Raw genomic sequence first — 23,396 nt, 5'->3', positions numbered from 1 at the left:
TTACACCATTCTCCTCTCCTCCATCTTATGCTCACAACAGCCCTTTCAGGTAGGTTAGGCTGAGTTTGTGTGACTGGCCCAGCAAGGTTCCATGGCAGAATGAGAATTTGAACCTGGGTCTCCTAACCACTCTTAACCACTACACTACACTGGATGGGATGTGACGCCTGCTCTCCTGAAGATATGCTGATTTGACTGCACACACCAAAGTCTTCTGGAGATGGAGGCTGAACCTATGACTTTATAATTGCCAAGTATGGGCTCAGTGGTAGAGTGCATGCTTTGCACATAGGATCTCAGTTGAAAGAGCTTTGGGCAGCAGGTATTGAAAAAGACATCACAATGAAGCTGCCTAATACCAAGCGACCTCATTGGCCTATCAAGAACATAAGAAAGGCCCTGCTGGATCAGACCAAGGCCCATCATTTCCAGCAGTCTGTTCACACAGTGGCCAACCAGGGGCCTCTAGGAAGCCTGCAAACAAGACAACTGCAGCAGCATTGTCCTGTTCCACAGCACCTAAATAATAGGCATGCTCCTCTGATCCTGGAGAGAAGACCACCAGTCTTGTCTACTCTGACTGACAGCAGGTCTCCGGGGTCTTTCATATCAACTTCTACCTGTTCCTTTGGAGATGCTGGGGATTGAACCCAGGGCCTTCTGCATGCAAAGCAGATGCTCTACCACTGAGCCACAACTCCTCCTTCAAATCTTAAGGCCTTGGACAGTCACTGCTGGCCACAGTAGACAATACTGAGATAAGTGGACCAGTGGTCTGAGTTTCTATAAGGGAGCTTCATGTACTCATAGTGATATGGACAGTCATCATACCAAGGAGATCAGAAGAAGCTCTATAACTAGTCTGGCCACTGGTCTATCTAGCCCAAGGCTGTCTACTCTGACAGGCGTTAGCCTTCCAGGATGTTCCCAGCCCCGAATCCTGAGATCCCTTTAAGCAGACACAACCGGGGCTGAAACCGGGACCTTATAACCACCAAGCATGGCTAAGCTACGGGCCTTCTCTACAACCCAGCAGCATGCAGACAATGCTCCTCATAGAATCAGCAGTCGCATGAGCCACTTTAAAATAACCTCCATGTCATTAAGTTGCCTGCCCCCAGGGTGTGGCTAGAGATCTCCCACTATTACAACTGATCTCCAGCCGACAGAGATCAGTTCACCTGGAGAAAATGGCCGCTTTGCCAATTGGACTCTATGACATTGAAGTCCCTCCCCTTCCCAATCCCTGCTCTCCTCAGGCTCCACCCCAAAACCTCCAGCTATTTCCCAACCCAGAGCTGGCAGCCCTATCCGTGTGACAAACCACCATATGTACACCATTCCCTACTGAAACACAATGGGCTGGATCCAGTCAGGTTTCTCAGGATGGCTCTGCTCACTACAGCCCTCATTCCACATGGCTTTTGTCCTTGCAGATCCCAGGATCCCCAGCATAGCTTTTCTGGTAGCTTTCCTCCCTTTTTTTAATCGATGGAGAAGCTGCCTAGCACTTAACAATCCCCTATTCCATTCTTGAAAAGAGTGGTTCTGGGTTCCAGCAGGCTTGGCTGCTCTGCTTTCGCATCCCGAATATCAGGGATGAGATGCGAGTAATCAAATTATGGAGAAAGGCACTTATACGCAGGAATCTAGCATGCTCATCTGACAATCTATGGATCACTGGTTGTGCTTCAGAAATTAGAAGAAGAGTTGGTTTTTATAAGCCGATTTTCTCTGCCTTTTTAAGGAGAATCAAACCGGCTTACAATCTCCTTCCCTTCCTCTCCCCACAACAGACACCGTGTAAGGTAGGTGAGGCTGAGAGAGCTCTAAGAGAACTGTGACTAGCCCAAGGTCACCCAGCTGGCTTCACGTGGAGGAGTGGGGAAGCAAACCCGGTTCTCCAGATTAACGTCCGCCGCTCTTAACCACTCCACTACGCTGGCTCTCACTGGTTATGTGGCAAGTCTGGAAAAATGACAGGTTTTTTCCCCCTTATTAAATAATAAAAGCAATACTTAATAATATCAAAAACTATTAGTAGCCATACAAAATCTAAACAGGTTCTGGGGTTGTGCCCTGTAAATGCTTGGAAACACCCCTTAACAAGTGACGTTTTTAAATGAATATGAAACATCAGACAAAGGAGGCATTTTAATCTAGCCACATTCTGAAGGCAAATCTCTCTGATCAGAAAATGACAAAGTGCTCTCGAAGATAAAGACTTTTCATCATCTTCTCCCAGGCAAGATAGCCAAATGGGATACAGTTTTCTCTTGCAGGGATCCGCTGTTGGGTTTCAGCCCTGACCTGGAAGCACTGCCATCTAGTGGCAGAAGGAGGCATTTCTCCATTTTCCTCTTCATAGTTTTTGGCACCGTTTGAACTAATAAACCTCTTAGGTTGACTCTGAAAGTGTGCATCGATAAGGATTTAAATTTATTCAGGAACGTATATTTTCATCACTACCTGCTGTCAGCTCCTGTCAGCATTTCGTGGATGAAAAAGCAGTATGCTTGTATTAGTCTTATTCTCTTACCAAGGATGGTTGCCTGTTCAAGAACTCGCCCCCATGCCCCACACAGACTAACACAGACCCAACACACACCCACAACTGCAAATTGCTAAAGGCTCTTCTGTGTCTGACATACACTGTACTCAATTAGGAATGATTTCAAATGTCTCGTCCCAGCTTGTTTCAACTCCAGCATCTTAAGTTTGATCCCTTGTGCAAATCGAGCATTTGATTTTTGAAGTTTATACACCGTTTTCTGTTTCCTGACATTATCTCCTCATAAGACATGTGTTTCCCAACATTATTTATGAATCAATCAATATTATATATTAAAGGTATTCTTATATGTAACAAGGGATGTTCTGGACTGTGGAGAGGGTTGCCAATATCCAGTTAGTAGCTGGCGATCTCCTGCTATTACAACTGATGTCCAGCTAATAGAGATCGGTTCACCTGGAGAAAAATGGCTGCTTTGGTAATTGGACTCTATGGCATTGAAGTCCTCCCCAGGTTTTTATATGCCGATTTTCTCTACTTTTTAAGGAGAATCAAACCGTCTTATAATCTCCTTCCCTTCCTCTCCCCACAACAGACACCCTGTGAGGTAGGTGAGGCTGAGAGAGTGTGACTAGCACAAGGTCACCCACCTGGCTTGATGTGTAGGAGTGGGGAAACCACCCGGTTCATCAGATTAGAGTACGCCACTCATGTGGAGTGGGGAATCGAACCCAGATTAGAATCCACTGCTCTTAACCACTACATCATGCTGGCTTTCACTGCTAGTCAGGATAGAAGAAGAAGAGTTGGTTTTTATATGCTGACTTTCTCTACCATTTAAGGCAGAATCAAACCAACTTATAATTACCTTCCCTTCCCCTCCCACAACAGACACCTTGTGATTCAGGTGGGGCTGAAAGAGCTCTTAATAGAACTGTGACTAGCCCAAGGTCACCCAGCTCGCTTCATGTGTAAAAGTGGTGAAACTAACCCGGTTCACCAGATTAGCCTCTGCCGCTCATGTGGAGGAGTGGGGAATCAAACCCGGTTCTCCAGATCAGAGTCCCCCGCTCCAAACCACAGCTCTTAACCACTGCACCATGCTGACTTAGTATAAGACAGCTTCGTGGATGACTAGGATCTGGGGGACCTGGGTTCAAATTCCTGCTCTGCCATGAAGCTCTCGGGGTTACCTTGGACCAATGACCCTCTCTCTGTGACACAGGGTGGTTTTGAGGCTAAGGTGGAAAAGGGTAGAATGATAAATGCTGCAGTGAGTACTTGGAGGTGGACGAAAATGTAAAGGATCCAGTAGCACCTTAGAGACCGACAAGATTCTCAGGGCATACGCTTTCGAGAGTCAAAACTCCCTTCCTCAGAGTCAAATCTCCCTTCATCAGTATCTCACAAAGGGAACTTTGACTCTTGAAAGCTCGTAACCTCCCAAAATCTTGTGGTACTGCACTTGAATGGAGCTGTTGAAAATGGGTAATCTCTGTCATTACATGTACATAGTTTTGGCTGTTATTATGCATGTTTGTACTGTTACAACTGTTATTGTTGTTTAAGCTGCCAATGAGAGCCAGAAAGTCAAGTCATTTTAATAAATAAATACATCTAGCCAAAAGAGTCCTTTATGGAGCTGAAAAAACATCAAAATAAGGTGGGGGGGGGACCTGATGGAACTCAACCAAAATGCTGATTACAAACCAAAGAGGTTGAGCTAAAAAATGCTAAAATTACAAATATATAAATTTTAATAAGGTGCACATATAGATTAAAAGCATAAAACTCAGTACAGACAAAACCTTACACATTCAATAAATACAAACATGAACAACTGTGATGTACATTCTTTCATTGTCCTTTTTGGATCTCATGTTGGTCAATAAAAGAATGTACATCGCAGTTGTTCATGTTTGTATTTATTGAATGTGTAAGTTTTTGTCTGTACTAAGAGTTTTATGCTTTTAATCTATATGTACACCTTATTAAAATGTATATATTTGTAATTTTATCCTTTATGGAGCTGCCATTGATCAGGGCCTGTGTACGCTATACAATGTAGTTTCCAAATCATCTGCCAAAACTAAGCCATGAACTGCACATATTTTTTAAAAAGACATTTCTATTCTCAGAGACGCCTTTCTTTTAAAATGCTTGTTTAAAAGATGACAGCCGCATTGTGAAAAGTTCAGAGAGGCTGAGGGAAGCATGTGCCAGCCCCAAACACGATGCCACAGGAGAGAATCACAAAGGCATGTGGGAGAAAAAAAAGTCATTTTAAAAAGAAACTCCTCTTGAATTAGCTGCTCAAACTTACAAAAAGTAATGATGATTATTACGTTGATGACGATGACAATTATAATCATCCCCGAATAATTCGCTCCATTGGCTTTCGTACAAATAGGAATTAAGATTTCAGTTTTCTGATAGGATTTGAACTCATTTTAAGCACTTTTTTTGGGTAGGTGGGGCAATTCTTTTCTCTGGCTTTCCTCCTACAGGTATTCCTTGAAAAACTGATGTCTGCACGAAGAAAGTCACAGCATTTCTATCAAAGTACAAACACTTGAGATAGAAGAATGATCAGCCCAGTCCTAGGCATATTTACTCAGAAAGAAGTCTGACAAAGTTCAATAGGATCCGTTCCTAAGCAAAATCCAAAAAGAAAAGCCCCATAATACCTTTTATTAGGACAACCTCTTTTGCTCCTAAGTAAACATGAAGAAGATTGAAACCTGCATCACCTTAACAGAAAGCCTGTTTGTACAGCTCATAGCTCCTTTTCTTTCTTCCATTTGTGCAAGCAGCAAAGTTTATATGATGCATTCAAAAGTTGAACCTTTGCATGTCCCGCATCTATCTACCCCTACCTCCAAGGAGCTCAGGATATATGGCTCTCCCCTCCAGCATTCTGTATTCACAACAACCCTATAAGGTAGGTTAGGCTGGAAGAAAACAACCAGACAAAGCAAGTTCCACGGTAGACTAGGGATATGAACCCGGGGTTCCTCAATCCTAGCCACTAAACCACACTGACTCCCATGGAAAGCACCAGGATTATATCACTGCCATTAACACATGAACACATGAAGCTGTCTTATACTGAATCACACCCTTCGTCCATCAAAGTCAGCATTGTCTACTCAGACTGGCAGCGGCTCTCCAGGGTCTCAGGCTGAGGTCTTTCCCATCACCTACTCGCCTAGTCCCTTTAATTGGAGATGCTGGGGATTGAACCTGAGACCTTTTGCATGCCAAGCAGATGCTCTACCACTGAGCCACGGCTATCCTAGCAGAGAAACACTCTTCTAAGCCCATGTAAGTTGCACTGACTGAAGCTCTAACCACACTTATCTGGGAGTAAGCCCCATGGAGTTCCATGGGAACTCGCTTCTAAATAAACATGCTTAGGATTGCACAGTCAAATGCTTTACTTTGGCTGGAGAGGGCTCACATTTACTGTGCCGGCGTAGGCCAAGGGCTGGGCGGTGCCCGCAGTCCTCAGACGTGCAGGAGGTATCTAGCCCCTTTTGGAGCAGGCAACAAAGATTATGCTATCTACCAAGGTCAGAAGTCAGAGGCGTCGTCAAAGCAGGCAGGAGTCATGGCCGGAAAGATCAATCATGGGTGGTAGCAGGAACAGAGAAACTGCACGGTTGCTTCCACAAAGTGAAAGCATGCCTGCACTGCCTTTATATCAGTCAGTGCACTTCCAAGCTAGGCTTCATCCTGAAACGACTCAGCACCAGTTCTCTGTCTGCTTAGCCTCTCCAAGCGAGCACTTCTCCTTTTACCCTGCAAAATCACACGCTGCCGAGTCCTGATATGCCTATCACGTTCAGGTGAGCTTGGAGGGCTGCCATTCTCAGCTTCCGCTGCAGGGGTTGGGGGAAGAGTAGCTTCTGTTTGCCCTTGTTCTCTCTCTCTGCCTAGCTGTGGTTCCTGCTGAGTTGTTTCAGGCTCGTGCTACTGACTGCAATGGAGGTACTGAAGGCCCAGAGGCAACCTGTTCCTCCACTTCAGCTTCAGAGTCCTTCGAGTCCTCAGCTCCCAAGGCAGGGCCCATGACATTTACTAACATCATATTTCACCGATTCATATGTGGAGTAGTTCCCTCCAAAGAGGCATTTGCCAATATGGCCCAGTAGAAGAGCATGTGTTTGGCATGCAGAAGATCCCAAGTTCCACCCATCCTTTTTATCTAAGGGACCTCAGGTAGCCAGGGTTGAACAAGACTTTTGAGATCCTGGATAGCTCCTGCTAGCCAGAGCGGACAATACTGAGTGTGATGGCCAAACGTCAGGCTCAACAGACAGCAGCTTCATCTGTTCAGAGCTCATATACTGGAATATTTTTAACAGATACTTGATGCAGCGACAAAAAAAGCTAATGTGATCTTGGGGTGCATCAACAGAGAGGCATAGCATCCAAATCTCAAGATGTCATAGTTCCACTGTACACTGCATTGGTCAGGCCGTACCTGGAGTATTGTGTGCAGTTCTGGAGGCCTCACTTCAAAAAGGATGTGGACAGAATCGAGCGGGTGCAGAAGAGAGCAATGAGGATGATCAGGGGCCTGGAGACCAAGCCCTATGAGGAAAGGCTAAGGGAGTTGGGAATGTTTAATCTGGAGAAGAGGAGGCTGAGGGGGGACATGATTGATCTCTTTAAGTATTTGACAGGCTGTCGCTTAGAGGAGGGCAGGGAGCTGTTCCTGTCGGCAGCAGAGGATAGGACTCAAAATAATGGGTTTAAATTGTGGGCAGAAAGGTACTGGCTGGATGTTAGGGAAAATTTTTTTACAGTAAGAGTTGTTCGACAGTGGAGTCAGCTACCTAGGGAGGTGGTGAGCTCCCCCTCACTGGCGGTCTTTAAGCAGAGGCTGGATGCTCTAGGGCGGCTGATCCTGCACTGAGCAGGGGGTTGGACTAGATGGCCCGTATGGCTCCTTCCAACTCTATGATTCTATAATTCAGTCAGTGGCTAGGAATAACCAATGCTCTGACCATTTTGCTGCTAAACAGGAGCAACCCTGACCAATGCTGCTGCAGTTGCCTTGTTGGTGGGCGTCCTAGAGGCACCTGGTTGGCCACTGTGTGAATCGACTGCTGGACTTGATGGACCTTGATCTGATTCAGCATGGCCGTTCTTATGTTCTTACTTGGAGGCCCATCACAGTCACTCTGAGCCTTCAGTGAAGAGGTAACAAGTACTAGCAGTTTGGATGGCTGGGTTGCATAAGATCTGGCAACCTTGAGCCCACTTGGGCAGGTGATGATAAAGGAGCATGAGATCTGATGACATGTTTTGGGGGTGAGGGCTTGGGGAGCCTTTTGTGTCACACCCAGGCCCCTTGGGTACTCTTCTCCAGCATAAAACTGCCACAGAAGGTTAACTCTTAGAGGCCTTGATTGGCTGTCCCAGAATGGCCCGGAAGTCGCGGTGGCCAGAATGTACGAGCAATCGAACCTTCTCTGCCCAGGAGAGAGAATCCAGAAACTGAGTTCCTTATCAGTGAATCCAGTGAAGTGGGCTCTAGACTATGAGAAGCGCATGCTACGATAAATGTGTTGGTCTTTACGGTACCACAGGGTTTTGCTCCAAGAAATTAACATTGCTACCCCTCTGGAAGGTGTTCCACTGTAAATTATGCCAGGTTAAACATCTAGGACGGGGTTTTTTTGCTACTCGAAATTTCAGAGACTGGAATAAGGGATCTGACAAAAGAGCATTAATGCTCCTTTTGGTACCTGTAGATGTAAGAGTCCACGTGGTGTAGTGGTTAAGAGCGGCAGACTCTAATTTGGAGAATTGGGTTTGATTCCCCGCTCCTCTACGTGAAGCCTGCTGGGTGACCTTGGGCTAGTCACAGATCTCTCAGAACTCTCTCAGCCCCACTGACCTCACAAGGTGTTTGTTGTGGGGAGAGGAAGGGAAGGTGATTGTAAGCCACTTTGAGACTCCTTAAGGTAGAGAAAAAAGGGGGTATAAAAACCAACTCTTCTTCATCTTCTTCTTTTCCCCCAAATGAGCAATTCATCAGCAGGTGTGCATGTCTCCAACACCCTGCAGGGTGTCTATTTATGGGTGAAACAAGGAATTGGTAGTTTTGAGTGGAAAGAGGCAGAGAACCAAGAACTTCCACCCAGACTTTGCCGGAAACTGGGGTGTAAATTACTCTGAGGGAGCTACCTCCTGTTCTAGAAGGGTCTCTTTGCCTCTGTTTATGCTCTGCTTATTAACAAAACAAATGTCACATTCAGAAGCCATTCAGACTCCACTGTAACTAGACAGACAGCCCAATCCTATGCAGAATTACTCTACTCTAAGACAACTGAAATGAATGGGCTTAGACTGGAGTAACTTTTCTTAGGACTGCACTAACTAGCACAGCCCTAGAAACTTCTCAAGGCTCAGAAGTTGGGAGCACATAACATTATAATGATACCATTAAAAAGAAAAAAGTATAAAGGGTTGGATCCAACGGATCCATTCCACACATTAGTGCAAGGAGCTTTCCTTTGGTGCAAGCGGTTTGCGCTAAGGAAAGCCACCTTGTGCTGAGGAAGGTGCCTCTATTGTCATACAGATCCATGGAATCTAAATCGATACCTATGAGTCTGTGGGAACGCAGTGCACATTGAAATGGTGCTTTTTTTCTCCGTAGATTACACAGAAGACTAGACGACTCTGCCTGTGCATTTGACAGAGGAAATCGTATGTCGCACTTGCAGGTCACTTCCAGGGTTCATAGCGCTTACATGTACATTACCAGTATTCCTTCCAAGAGCCCTGTGAGGTAGTCCAATATTATGGAAGACAAAAGCAGATAGAACACAGCTTGGCTTTGACTACTCAATAAGTGTATGTCTGAGAAGAGAATTGGACTAAAGAATGCTTCGATTGCAACTCATTCCCTTAGTTGTTTCTGGACCCCGGCTCCTGCTGTTTCAGTGTGCGTGCACCAGGCAGGCAAGGATGTCCAAGCCAGGTACCCCATACCTGAGTATACAAACTATTACTGTGGCCCTAAGATAAGCCTCTTTGCAAGAATCTGAGCTTGCAAGAACTCATTTCTTTTGATGCCTTTATAGCCTTTTTGTTTATGGTTTCTCTCTTGAAGCCCCTGTTAAAATACTGCATATGAGAGACATCAATTCACATGGCTTTATGGATCACCTTAAACCTTTTTAATTGCATGATGATATTTATGGTGCGATTTCTGAAGGCGCTTTTGAGCAGTTTCAGAACTTTTTCAGGCTAAAAAAAAATTCTGAGCATTTGGCTTCCTTTTCTTCTTTGAATAGAGTTTTGGAAAGGAAAGAGGATTTATTTCTTGCTGAGTTCTCCCCTTACCCAGGTTCTGCAATTTTACTGGTTTCTGTTGACATGTTTTGGATGTTTCTGTTGACATGTTTTGGGTGTCCCATATAGCACCTATGCCTTGGAAGAACAACAGTGTGTGTGTTTTTCCCCAAATGTGTGCAGTCACACAATTTAAAATATATAGCATTAAACACATCTTACTCTGCACAGGAATTGCATGTAAAATGTACAAATGTACAGTGTCTAGCCATAGAAGTGACATTACCTTTTGCAGGATGGGTGGCTGAGTTCCAAAATATGAATGTTTGTTCTTAAGTACCAACATCAAGAAATCAATGCAGACTTGAAACTATGATTTGGATGAAGGAATAGTAATTATTTGAATGAAGGAATAGAGGGGATGCTTATTAAATTTGCAGTTGATACTAAATTGGGAGGGGTAGCAAATACGGTAGAAGACAGAGCCAAGATGCAGGATGATCTTAACAGGCTGGAGAAGTGGGCTAGAACTAATAAAATGCACTTCAACAAAGACAAATGTAAAGTTCTGCATTTAGGTAGGAAAAATCAAATGCATAATTATAGGATGGGGGAGACTTGTCTGAGCAGTAGTGTGTGTGAAAAGGATCTTGGGGTCTTAGTAGACCAAACACTGAACATGAGTCAGCAGTGTGATGCGGTAGCTAAAAAGGCAAATGCAGTCTTGGGCTGCATCAACAGAAGTATAGTGTCCAGATCATGCGAAGTGATGGTATTGCTTTACTCTGCTCTGGTTAGACCTCAACTAGAGTACTGTGTGTGTTCAGTTTTGGGCACCACAATTTAAAAAAGATGTAGACAAGCTGGAATGTGTCCAGAGGAGGGCAACAAAGATGATGAGAGGTCTGGAGACCAAGTCCTATGAGGAAAGGTTGAAGGAGCTGGGTATGTTTAGCCTGAAGAGGAGAAAACTGAGAGGGGATATGAGAACCATCTTCAAGTACTTGAGGGGCTGTCATATTGAGGATGGTGCCGAGTTGTTTTCTGTTGCCCAAGAAGGTCGGACCAGAATCAACGGGTTGAAATTAAATCAAAAGAGTTTCCGTCTAGACATTAGGAAGAATTTTCTAACAGTTAGAGCAGTTCCTCAGTGGAACAGGCTTTCTCGGGAGGTGGTAAGCTCTCCTTCCCTGGAGGTTTTTAAGAAGAGGTTAGATGGCCATCTGTCAGCAATGCTGATTCTGTGACCTTAGGCAGATGATGAGAGGGAGGGCATCTTGGCCAACTTCTGGTCACTAGTGTGTGGGGGGGAGGTAGTTGTGAATTTCCTGCATTGTGCCGGGGGTTGGACTTGATGACCCTGGTGGTCCCTTCCAACTCTATGATTCTATTCTATGATTCTATGAAACCAGTCTCCACCTTTGCAACATGAATAAGTCACCATTTCATGTCATAATCTCTCCCTTGAGATATACCTGTACTATGGAGGGATCCCCAATGGGGTGCCTTTGGGTATCATGGCACCCCCCAGATGTGTTTCCCGGCACCCAGTCCCTTTTTCTCCAGAGGGCTAGAGCAACTGGGGCTACAGCAACTGCCCTATGACAAGTGGTTAAAACGCTTAGGGCTGTTTAGCTTGGAAAGAAGGCAGTTAAGAAGGCAGTTAAGGGGAGATATGATAGAAGTCTATAAAATTATGCATGGTATGGAGAGAGTGGACAGGGAGAAGCTTTTCTCCCTCTCTCATAATACCAGAACGCGGGGTCATCTGCTGAAGCTGGAGGGTGAGACATTCAGAACAGATTAAAGGAAGTATTTCTTCACAGTTTAATTGTGGAACTCCCTGCCCCAGGATGTGGTGATGGCTGCCAACTTGGAAGGCTTTAAGAGGGGAGTGGACATGTTCATGGAGGAAAGGGGTATTCATGGCTATTAGTTAGAATGGATACTAGTCATGCTGCGTACCTATTCTCTCTAGTATCAGAGGAGCATGCCTATTCTATTGGGTGCTGTGGAACACAGGCAGGGTGCTGCTGCAGTCGTCCTGTTTGTGGGTTTCCTAGAGGCACCTGGTTGGCCACTGTGTGAAAGGACTGCTGGACTTGATGGGCCTTGGCCTGATCCAGCATGGCCTTTCGTATGTTCTTATGTCTCCCTCAAGCAATAAGCCAATCCTGGCTTTCCTCCAATTCACTGGAGTAGGAGGTGCTTCAAAGCAGCCCATTTAGGAAACAGCCACTTCCATCATAAGAGAATGCTGGGCTCGAAACCTCCCAAAATTTTGTGATTGACCCTAGACACCAGAGCAGCTATTTTGTGGTTGCCTACGCACACGCACACATACCGTGGTAACCTTTTTGTAGTGACACCCACTAACTGTTCTCAAAGTTCTTAACGGGATCACAGGTTCAACAAGTTTAGAGATTCCTCCCATTGACTTCTATGTCTGATACCATCTTGACTTGCCACAGCTTCTGCTAAAGAACCCTACTGTAAGTGATCACTACAGTTCCCTACAGCCTCTTAAACAATGCTAAGGCTGTAGGGTAGATACATCCTCTTCATTCACACAGTCATGGATAGAAAGGTGTCTACTCATTTCAATTCTGAATGCATACATATCCCGCCTCTTCTTGGATCCTATGGGTCCATTCCACAAACATTGGTACAAGTGAGAGAAGCACTCCATCTGCATACCAACCCTGGAGTGACTCGTCCCTGCCCCCCGAGGTGCTGTGGGGTTTGGTCCCGGCTGTTTCAAAGAGAAGACTCGAAGAAGAAGAAGAAGAAGAAGAAGAAGAAGAAGAAGAAGAAGAAGAAGAAGAAGAGTTGGTTTTTATATGCCAACTTTCTCTACCACTTAAGGGAGACTCAAACCGGCTTACAATCACCTTCCCTCCCCCCTCCCCCCCTCCCCCCCTCCCCCCACAACAGACACCCTGCGAGGTAGGTGGGGCTGAGAGAGTGTGACTAGCCAAGGTCACCCAGCTGGCTTCATGTGTAGGAGTGGGGAAACAAATCCAGTTCACCAGATTCGCATCTGCCACTCATGTGGAGGAGTGGGGAATCAAACCCGGTTCTCCAGATCAGATTCCACCGCTCTAAACCACCGCTCTTAACCACTACACCTCAGAGGCCTTTTATGCATGGCTGTTGTCCTCGCCGTCACCCCTCCGACGACTTCGGGGCTTTGTTTTGATTATGCATGCCGTTTTCGACCATCAGAGGTCGCCTCGCTGTCCCCACCCGTTTCCATGCTTTTTGCCCGGGTTTTCAGGGACCTGTTTTATCACAAATTTGGAAACATGGGGAAAATGCGTGGAAACGCGCGGGGAGAACGAGGCGACCTCTGACGGGTCGGAAACGGCATGCATTATCAAAACAAAGCCCCGAAGTCATCGGAGGGGTGACCGCGAGGGAAACAGCCATGCATAAAAGGCCAGAGCAGCAGTATTTAAGTCCTCACCTTAAATACTGTTGTTGGTCACAAATACAGAACAGTTTCTATTTCACAACTGAAATAGGCAGAATTCCTATCTAAGCAATGCCATAAATGATTGAACTGTCTTTCTGTATTATCAACAGAGCAAGAAAAACGTGCCTCAAATGTTTGATTTTGGAAGGATTCATTTGCTTTCTCTCTTCCACAGTTTAAAACCCCCTTGTGAATCTACAATTAGCTTGGGGAGGGGGGTCACTCAGGTTCGAGGGCCTGTACCTGTATTTCCCCCCATGAGTAGAGAATTGCACTTTGGTAGTGCTTTTTCCAGTGTGGATGAGACATGAAGAAAAGGGGTTAGAACCTTCTCACCTAGTAACCCTTCAAAGCCACAGCCTCAGGCAGATTATCGGCTTTTTAAAAACTGCAGAAGATCCTAAGCACAGATCTTTTGCGCCTTTGTCCGTTTTGTTCCTTAGAAGAACCACAGGCACGTTTATGCTAACCAAGTAAACGATTTTTTATTTTTTTTACTGAAATCTCACAGGGGCAGGAAAGTGGAGGGAAGGAAGGAAAGATGAGCAAGCCGTTTAAATAGGGACCCCATTATAAAATAACATATTTACTTTGCACCAGCTCAAACAGTGGGGTGGCCGACAATACCCCTTGCCCCTTGCTTCCAATGTAACCTTCTGTCCTGTACCTGTTTCCAGAACGGCTTCATCTCTTCACCAATGAATCCAAGCTGCCTGTATGGTCACAGCCCAATTTGAACACTACTGAAATATTTCAATATTCCATTGAAAATGGAATAAAAGAGTAGATTAATACTTATTAATAGAACGGCAATACTTGGTCTAATAAATCAAGACTGGTGAATATCCCTGTTCACACGTCTTGATTTATGGCCCAACTTTACATACCCTCTGCTGTGTTGTACTTCCCAGCCAATTTCATTTTCTGTCTCTGGCTTCCTTGCCATTTTTGAAGAAAATGTCATTGAAAATCATGCTGTCTTCGCACTGGAACGATGGTGTGGAATAGTAATCTGTGGGTAAGGTGACTGGTAGGACGCAAGAGGGCTCGGCTCCACTGTCAATTAGATCAAGAGGAACATACTGCATTATTTTCCATTTTCTCCAAGACAGCCAGGATCAGAAGTCGGCCCAATAGGATAGCTTTTATAGGTCTCATGGATAGTTTTTCTTGATTTCTTTCTGGCTGTTTGGGTGCTAGAAGAGGCTGAGAGGCTCTTTGGAACCTGCTCCAACGTCCTCTTGCATTCTCTTGGATGAGGGACCTCTTCAGAATTCCACATTGGGGTGGGTCCTGTCAGGCACTGACCGGTAGCCTGGATATGATTCAATTGTTTAAAAAATTAAAACGTTTTCTCTGATTTTCAGACAAGTTCCAGCAATTATTAGTTTCTCTTTTGGAAACCGCCAGGTTTAAAAGGAACTCTGAACTTAATGTAGATGGTTGGTACAATGCAAACTGTCGTTTATTATTCATTGTGAAACTAAGATTTGGCCGAGTTCCTAGTTTGCCTGACTAGAACCTGGTTTCACCATTAGGATTGCCAGGTCCCTCTTCGCCACTGGTGAGAGGTTTTTGGGGCGGAGCCTGAGGAGGGTGTGGTTTGGGGAGGGGAGGGACTCCAATGCCATAGAGTCCAATTGCCAAAGAAGCCATTTTCTCCAGGTGAACTGATCTCTATCAGCTGAAGTTCAGTTGCAATAGCAGGAGATCGCCAGCTAGTACCTGGAGGTTGGCAACCCTATTCATCATTACCACTCTTTTCTGTGCTTTCCTCCACAGAAACCTGGCAGGTATCCTGGCTTGCACTGCAGCAATAGCAACACTGGGCGACAAGTCAGGAATAAGACAGGATGTTGGCATTCATATATTATATGAAACCATAGTTAAGACTTGCAGTACAGATGTAAGCTGTTACATCCTTCTAAGTCCATTGAAGTCACTCTGGGCTTATCAGGGGGTAACTCTTCTTTGAATCGTGCTGTAACAAACCAACTTCAATCCATAGCTTCAGAGTAGGGCTGCCATAAACCAGCTGGGGAAGAGATCTCCTGCCCCCAGTAGGCATTGGTCATCAGCACTCCAGCAGCCAACAAGAGAAAACATGTTTTTTTAATGCCATCAGTGGCACAGTGATGTCACTTCCTGGAAAAACCCAGATGTGGCGTTATGCCTCTCTAGGAATCACTAGAAGCTGCATGGTAAAAGTTTTTGGTGATTCCTAGAGAGGACTGACATTACTTCCAGGGGGAAATCAGAATCGACATCAGTCCTCCATACTGACCACGATTCCCAGAGAGGCATATCATTTCTGGGCTTTTCCTGGAAGTGACATCACATTGACACCAATGGCCGCCCATGTCCCCACTCCCCAGTCTCCCACTGGTTCTCAGGCTAGGCCTACTTCAGGTTCTGGTCTGATATATCCTCACTAATCATTGTTAGTGGATTGGCCCACATTCAGATGATCTTAAGTTAATTATACCATGGTTTTGCATGATGTCTGAACCAAGTCATTAACCCTAAAACTGAACTTGAACTCTCTTACTAATGTCTTCCTTTCGTGGTAAGCAAAGAAACACATGGAAAGCAACTTCATTAGCCTTCATATAGTACAGCGCTCCAAGCAATTACTGTATGGCCTGATCCGGGGGCGGGGGGTTCAGGGAATGTCAAGTCACCACAAGTGTCATCCACTGAATCATCGGTGTAACATTTTCTCCTTGTTTTAGGCAGAGGTACTACCTGACCCCTGCAATTTTGTGGGGTGGGCAGGGCAGGACAAATGAGAGGGGGTAGATTAAAATCGACAGTGAAGAAAGCTGATAGGAAGAAAATAGATTCCTTTGAAATGTGGTGTTGGCGGAGAGTGTTACGGATTCCGTGGACTGCCCAAAAAACAAATCAGTGGGTTCTAGATCAAATCAAGCCTGAACTGACCCTAGAAGCTAAAATGACTAAACTGGGGCTGTCGTATTTTGGTCACGTCATGAGACGACAAGAGTCACTGGAAAAGACAGTCATGCTAGGAAAAGTTGAGGGCAGCAGGAAAAGAGGAAGACCCAACAGGAGATGGACTGACTCAATCAAGGAAGCCACAGCCTTCAATTTGCAAGATCTGAGCAAGGCTGTCAAGGATAGGACATTTTGGAGGACTTTCATTCATAGGGTCGCCATGAGTCGGAGGCGACTTGACGGCACTTAACACACACATACAGATTAAAATGGAAAGGAATGCTGGGGGGGGGGGGGAGAGAAGTATCATCTTGTTTGATTCCAGCCAGCACCTATCTACAAAATCCTGGCATGTCATATACAAATCCCTGTTTCAGATCATGCCTATTGTTAAAGGACATTTTAAAATTCACATTTATTTAAATTTGCCTTTTTTCCTTGGCTGTTTAACCGTACGATCCTAAGAACATTTTTGAGGGAGTAAACGCCATTCAGAGGGGACCTGTTTAGGACTGATCTCTAACACAGAGTTACACTCTTCTAGGCCTATTGACTTCTAAGGATGTAACTCCATTGAGGATTGCACTGTAAATCACTGAGCTAAATCAATCCATCCTCCGACCAGAACTGTATCTTCTTAGCTTTGGCATGATGGCTTCATCCTGAGAAGGGTGACCAACTAGCTGGAGAAAAAAAATGTCTTGTTCTTTTAATAGAGGCTGAATGGAATATATTTTTGGTGCGTCTTAAAATGAGTCTCCCCCCCAATATGTTTGGCTCAGCCAAACAAAGCTATGTGTATCGTGGGTGTTGTAAAATGGTGTTCAGCTACGGCTGGCACCGTGAACACACTCAGTGCATCTCTTTGTGGCTGTGCCAATATTAACAAGCTGGTGTGTGTGTTTTATATCACGGTTGAAGACCACCAGCCGATGGAGAGAGCGGAGCCATAGTTAGCCCTGTCACTTCCTGTTGTCTCATAAATCATCCGTTAAACTCACAAACTAGAGGGTCACAACGTTGCCGGTTTTACACGTCCACTGAAAATAATATAGATGGCTTTTCTTGCACTGAAAGAAGGCTGTTTTTTTTTTTTTTTAAATGGGAAGCGTTCATACTTAACACAAACATCACCTTCAGAGGGGAAACTGTTTAGAAAAAAAGACTTTAATTGAAATGTTACAATCTATAAACTTAACTGGGTAATGAATGGATGAGAAGGAAGACAGTTAACCGGCTCGAGAGCTTTCATCGGTGAACAGCTCTTAAGTACATTTTGAAAGTTAAAATAGCAAAATGTTCTCCGGCAGGGCTTTTCAGAGGACCGTACAGATTTGTTACAATTTGGCTTGCTTGCTAACGTATTAGGAGCTCCATGGAGCTGCAAAACAACTAGGGACCATCACGATAGAGACCATGGACTGCAGGTTTGACAGACTGCAACCCAGGGAGCCTGCCTTTAATGTTAACAAAGCAGGAAGAGATTGTGCAACTCCACTGTCTCGTCACACATGTTCCTCCCTGGTCTTTCTTTGCTTCTTTCTCCCCTCCCCACTATTCCAAAATAGCTGATGTGGTACCCTAATATCCACCTATGCATATTCTCTATTTATTTATTTTTTAATGTGTATTTGATTTTAAAAATAATTTTTATTATCGCATAGCATGGGACTAGAGTTGTCAACTCCGGGTGGGGAAATTCCTGGAGTATTGGAAGTGGAGAGTTGGGGAGGGTGGGGTTTGGGGAGGGACATCAGGGTATAATGCCCTGCAGATAGGGTTGCCAGGTCCCTCTTCGCCACTGGCGGGAGGTTTTTGGGTCGGAGCCTGAGGAGGGTGGGGTTTGGAGAGGGGAGAGACTTCAATGCCATAGAGTCCAATTGCCAAAGCAGCCATTTTCTCCAAGTGAACTGATCCTTATCCTTGGGAGATCAGTTGTAATAGCACGAGATCTCCAGCTACTACCTGGAGGTTGGCCTGGAGAAAGAAAGGCTCAGTGCTGTATGGTTAATGGAAGGAATCCAGACAGCACTCACACAATATATTAAAGTGCTAATTTATGGAAAGTGAAAGTAGGTGCAAAAGTGAACAATATATACAACAAGATAACAATAAGATACACATATGAATATATAAATAACAGTCCAGAAGAACAGATTCAATATATAAACATCCTGAAAATCAGGTAAGTGAGTGTCTATTCCTGAATATCCTGTGTAAAAGGTAAGTGCATGTCCACTTTGAGACCTACATGAATTTCTTCTGGTCCTATTTGAGACTGTGTTTTTTTCCTTGCACTTTATTGATACATATAGCTGATGAAGCCATGAGCGAAACGTGATTTGGATCTAGCTGACATCTTCCCTCCGTGGCTCTCGCCTGGGACATCGCTTTCCAGCAGTCTACAAACATAGAGAAGTCTATATTTGATTATTAAGACTGACTTACCTGTTACACAGGATATTCAGGAATAGACACTCACCTGATTTTCAGGATGTTTATATATTGAATCTGTTCTTCTGGACTGCTATTTATATATTCATATGTGTATCTTATTGTTAACTTGTTGTATATATTGTTCACTTTTGCACCTACTTTCACTTTTTATAAATTAGCACTTTAATATATTGTGTGAGTGCTGTCTGGATTCCTTCCACTACCTGGAGGTTGGCAACGCTACATGCAGAGCATCCTCCAAACCAGCCATTTTCTCCAGGGGAATTGATTCCGGTTGTCTGGAGGTCACCTGGACGTTGGCAACCCTACACGGTACCAACACTAAGCAGAGCTCTGCTTATCGAATGTGGTTTTCCTGCTTCCTCCTTTCTGCTGGAACTCGATTCCCTCTCTGAAAGGAACTGTCGGGTTGGTGGTCCCTTAGGAACTATGAGGGTGTATCATAGGATTCAGGTTGCACCAAGAAGGGGGAAATTGGGAGAAAGAGATTTTGCATGGGGCAGTCTGGATCCAAGGTACAGTTTGCAATACAGCGTATGAAACAGACGGTTTATTCTCTGAGACAGAAAGGGTCTCCGAACCACTGGAACTTTTTTTCTTCATAGGGAAATAGAAATTTTTAAGATTTGCCTCATGTAGAGAGATTTGAGGTAAAAAAACAACAGCAGCACAATCTCTTTTAAAAGCAGCAACAGTCAGCACTAAATACTTCTGTAATAGTGATAAATAGACCTGTATTAGCATGTGAAATTAAATATGTAGAAAAAGGCTATTGACATCCTGTGATTTTTTCCACAAGCTCCTTATTTTGCTCAAAGCAATCACAATAATGAAAAAATCACTTTTCAAGAGAGAAGCCTCTGGATGAAGGAAGAATTTAAAAAATGGAATAGTAAATCCAGATTTGCATACTTTATTTTTTCCCCCTGAACACATATTAATTAATTGCGCTAAATGGATCATTTGTTCAAATGCCATCCCCGGATTACAAATGAGTCCTAACTTTTGCTGATTAAAAATGTACAAAAGAAAACAAATTAATTTATTGAATGCAAATGGCTACATTTTGCATTTAATCTTGCTCATTCTTGAATAAGTCGAGGCAAAGTGTAATTGACTGGGGTGCTTGTTCAATAAAATATAAGGAAATTTTTCAATCGTGCCATTGAATTTGCTGTTTAATTATGTCGGTGGGCACTTCTATTTGTTTCTAATGCGGAGGATCTATTGGTAAAATGAATGCCCATTTTGTGGTCTGTTATGCAGAAAATGTTTAATCCAGTGTTTGATTTACTCTGTTAAATCTTCTTTATTGAATGCGCTTATTCATCCGTGCAGAATTGGGTATGCTGCTTTCTGTTACTATGACATTGCAATTAAATAGCTAAAGAGGAAAAAAAACACTGTAAGACATTTTTCTAAAAGGCCATGACATTCCCATAAAGATTATTCATACATTGTCCCCCCACCTCCCTCTCTATGAGATTTTTTCCGGTTGCTTCTGATACAACATGCTAATAGTTGCACATTGTAGAACACCAACAAATCCTACTGTTAAGGAACCTAGATAAACGTTGGCCGAATCAGCCAGCACTAAGAAGGGTTTCTGGTTCAGTGACTAATGACTGTCATCATGAAATAGGATTGCATGGACTGCCATCTTATGAATGAATTTAACAGAAGCTCAGAGAGCCAGCCAACCAATAGCATGTTCTGTTAGCATAAATAGTTGGTACTTTGGAAACAGGGGCATGCTGACAGTGAAATAATTCTCTCTTTGTGTACTTTATGAAAACATTATTTGCTTTTTTTGGGGTGGGGGTGGGGGAGAAGCCCAGCTACAACAAACCTTTAGTGTCTGCAATCACCCGGTTGCTCTGCAAAAGGTCATTTCAGTGTTTACTCCTAGGAAACTGCAGTTACTTATTATTTATCTATTTTATTTATACCCTGCCTTTCTGCCATGAGTTGCTCTCACCGGATCTGTGGCACAGACCCACCTGGCAGGGCAAGTTGGGTTGCCAGCCTCCAGGTACTAGCTGGAAATCTCCTGCTATTACAACTGATCTCCAGGCAATATAGATCAGTTCACCTGGAGAAAATGGCCACATTGGCAACTGGACTCTATGGCATTGAAGTCCCTCCCCAAACCTCCCCCTCTTCAAGCTCCTCTCCAAAAACCTCCCGCCGGTGGCAAAGAGGGACCTGGCAACCCTAAGGGCAAGACACACGCCTGGGCCCAGGAACAACACTCACCTGGGTGGAGCAGGGTGGGGGGACCAGGAGGGTGCCACCAGGGTAGCCTCAGCAGCAGGGCAGCTTTGGTGGTTTGCCACAGGGAAGCTCAGAAGGCACGGAGATAGCAAGCGAGACTGGGGAAGGGAGCAATGGCTATCTGGGCCCAGGTGGTTTGAGTCAGGGTGTGGCTACGGAGAACAGGAGCGGGCTAAGGCACAAGGAACGGAAAAGAGCAGGTGGAGCTTAGCACAAGAACCAAGCGTGGAGCTGGGACTGTAAGGAGGAAGAGGTTGACTGGAGGGAAAGGTACAGGAGCTGAAAGGGAAGCAAAGCTGGAAAGAATGGTCTCAGGGAGTTTCCTAGGCAAAGAGGCAGGTTACAGTGCTGTAGTTTTTCTCCCCTATAGAGCATTGTCACCCTGAGGTGGGTGATGCTAACCACACCTGTGCAAGAAAGCAATGGCTAGTGCTTTCAAGACCTTGTAGGCTCCAGATATGATGTTCCTCTGCCCCCAGAAGGCATCACAGTGGTTAACAATATTTACAACCCATTGTGACAATACAATAGATGATACGAAGAATGCAGGAGGTACCCTGCTGGACCAGAACAGGGGTTTGTCTGAGCCAGCATCCTGTTTCAAGTGGTGGGTGGCCAGCCAGCGATCCTGGAGGACCAATAAATAGGATATGGAGGCCAGGGTGTATATGGTAGTCTTTTCTGGTGCCTGGCATCTGGTATAATAGCCTAGGTTCTGGGCTCTTCTTCCAGACAGGGGGGAAAGAAGAGCCGCAAGGGGACTCAGGGGGTACCTTCAGTAACGATGCCATCCCCAGAAGAAGCCCATCCCTTGATCTTTAGGCTATCTTAGCCAATGGTAGTGGGTGGCACAGTCCACATTCTAGTCTCTTCCTTTCTAGGCACCAGCCAATGTGGTTCCTGTGGATGCCATGGCGCCCACTGATACCTTTCGTGGCACCCACCCAGTATTTTTAGAAAGTGGGCAGGGCCAGGTGGGGTTTTTTGTCTAGCAAAGGCTCTCATTGGCTGTGCAGACTTTTAAAAACATTGCTTTGGCAGCAGTCGCCACTACAGCACAAAGATCTTCAATGTGGCAGCCATTTTGTGGTTGGCGCCACCTCCTGTGGTGGCCATTTTGTGGCTGTGCCTGCCGTGCTGTGTCAAAATTTTAAAGGTGTAGGATCAAAAAGGCTGAGGACCTGCTCTAGGACATCATGAATCTAGGAGAACACAGCAATCCATAGCGGGGACTCCAAAACTATGTCTCTAGAGAACCTTTTGCCCTTGGATCCTGCAGAATCCAGGGACTGCAAAGATTCATGCCTTAACCCATGTCTACGATCCTCCCATGCTTCCAGGCCTCCTGATTGCCTCTTGAACTCCAGAAAAAACTATGGCAAATCTAGGCAGAGTCCACCTTTAGAAAGTACAGCACTCACTAAGTAGCATGTCACCTCTTTCCCCATAGCTCAGGTCCTCAGTGGAAGGTGCTGACATCATTATACCCTATTTTTCTCCCCAATGGGAACCCAAAACAGCTTAGAATAAAAAAGAAGAAATGAACATGTGCGTAAAAGACTTGTAAATACAGAGCAGATCTCTCCCTCTCTCCTCTAGCAGATCTTCTTCCCAGCTCTTGACTACAACCCTCAGGCTAACAGTTGAAGGCCAGGATCCCGTTGGCCCCCACCAAAGGCTTGTGCCTCAGGAAATACCTGGCTTTAAATACCTGCAGGAGTGAAGAAACACTCAGCAAGGTCTTACTGAGGTGCTGCTAGCCTAGTAGTACGTAGCCTTAGTGTTCCTAGGAGCAGAGGAACCAGGAAGGGTGAAGATGCTTGGATTACCATAAAACCGCTCAGCTGCAGAGTGACTAGCTGACACATCTAACCTGTCTTGCTCTACCTTCACCTTATGGATGGTTCTCTTGCTCCTCAGCAATTGAGTTCTTGCCTCTTGGACATAGTCCAATCTAGGCTGGATGTGGTAATCTTGCTAGTTTTTCTCTCAGTTCCTGTGGTGGCAAGACAGGTCATCCTTCTAGGCAGAAAGGGGGGGGTTAGCACAGATGTTAAAGATCTCAGCCTGAAGCAGGCCTTCTGTCAATGTGTAGCCTCTTCTGGCCGGATGGAGTCCAAGTTCTTCCCTCTTGATCCATCATTCCTCTGATTTCCCCCATGACAAAAGTCATTATCTGCTTCTACTAAAGAGGACCTCTAATTTAAAAGAGGATATTGTCCTGCTATGTTTTAAATCAGTCTGAAAGCTCCATGGTACAAGACTGTGTGGACTCAGGGAAAGCAAGGTTCTCTTTGCCCCGCTAAAGAAAATGTATGGTTTTTTCCCATCTCATCACAGCTTTCCTGCATTGGGCAGAGGGTCATCGCTTGCATTTCCAGGTGGGGATGGGAGAGGAACAGATATAATCTA

At 44.9% G+C, this 23,396-nt stretch overlaps 1 non-coding gene across 1 annotated transcript; it reads right to left on the bottom strand.

The window, feature by feature from the left end:
• Positions 1-629: 629 nt before the first annotated feature.
• Positions 630-701, bottom strand: TRNAA-UGC (transfer RNA alanine (anticodon UGC)). Its single transcript has one exon. It is a non-coding gene; the product is annotated as a tRNA-Ala (tRNA).
• Positions 702-23,396: the final 22,695 nt, after the last annotated feature.

The sequence above is a fragment of the Euleptes europaea genome, chromosome 13 (genome assembly GCF_029931775.1).
Source record: "Euleptes europaea isolate rEulEur1 chromosome 13, rEulEur1.hap1, whole genome shotgun sequence".
In the NCBI taxonomy this organism is placed as follows: domain Eukaryota; kingdom Metazoa; phylum Chordata; class Lepidosauria; order Squamata; family Sphaerodactylidae; genus Euleptes; species Euleptes europaea.
This window is presented reverse-complemented; position numbering and strand designations above follow the sequence as displayed.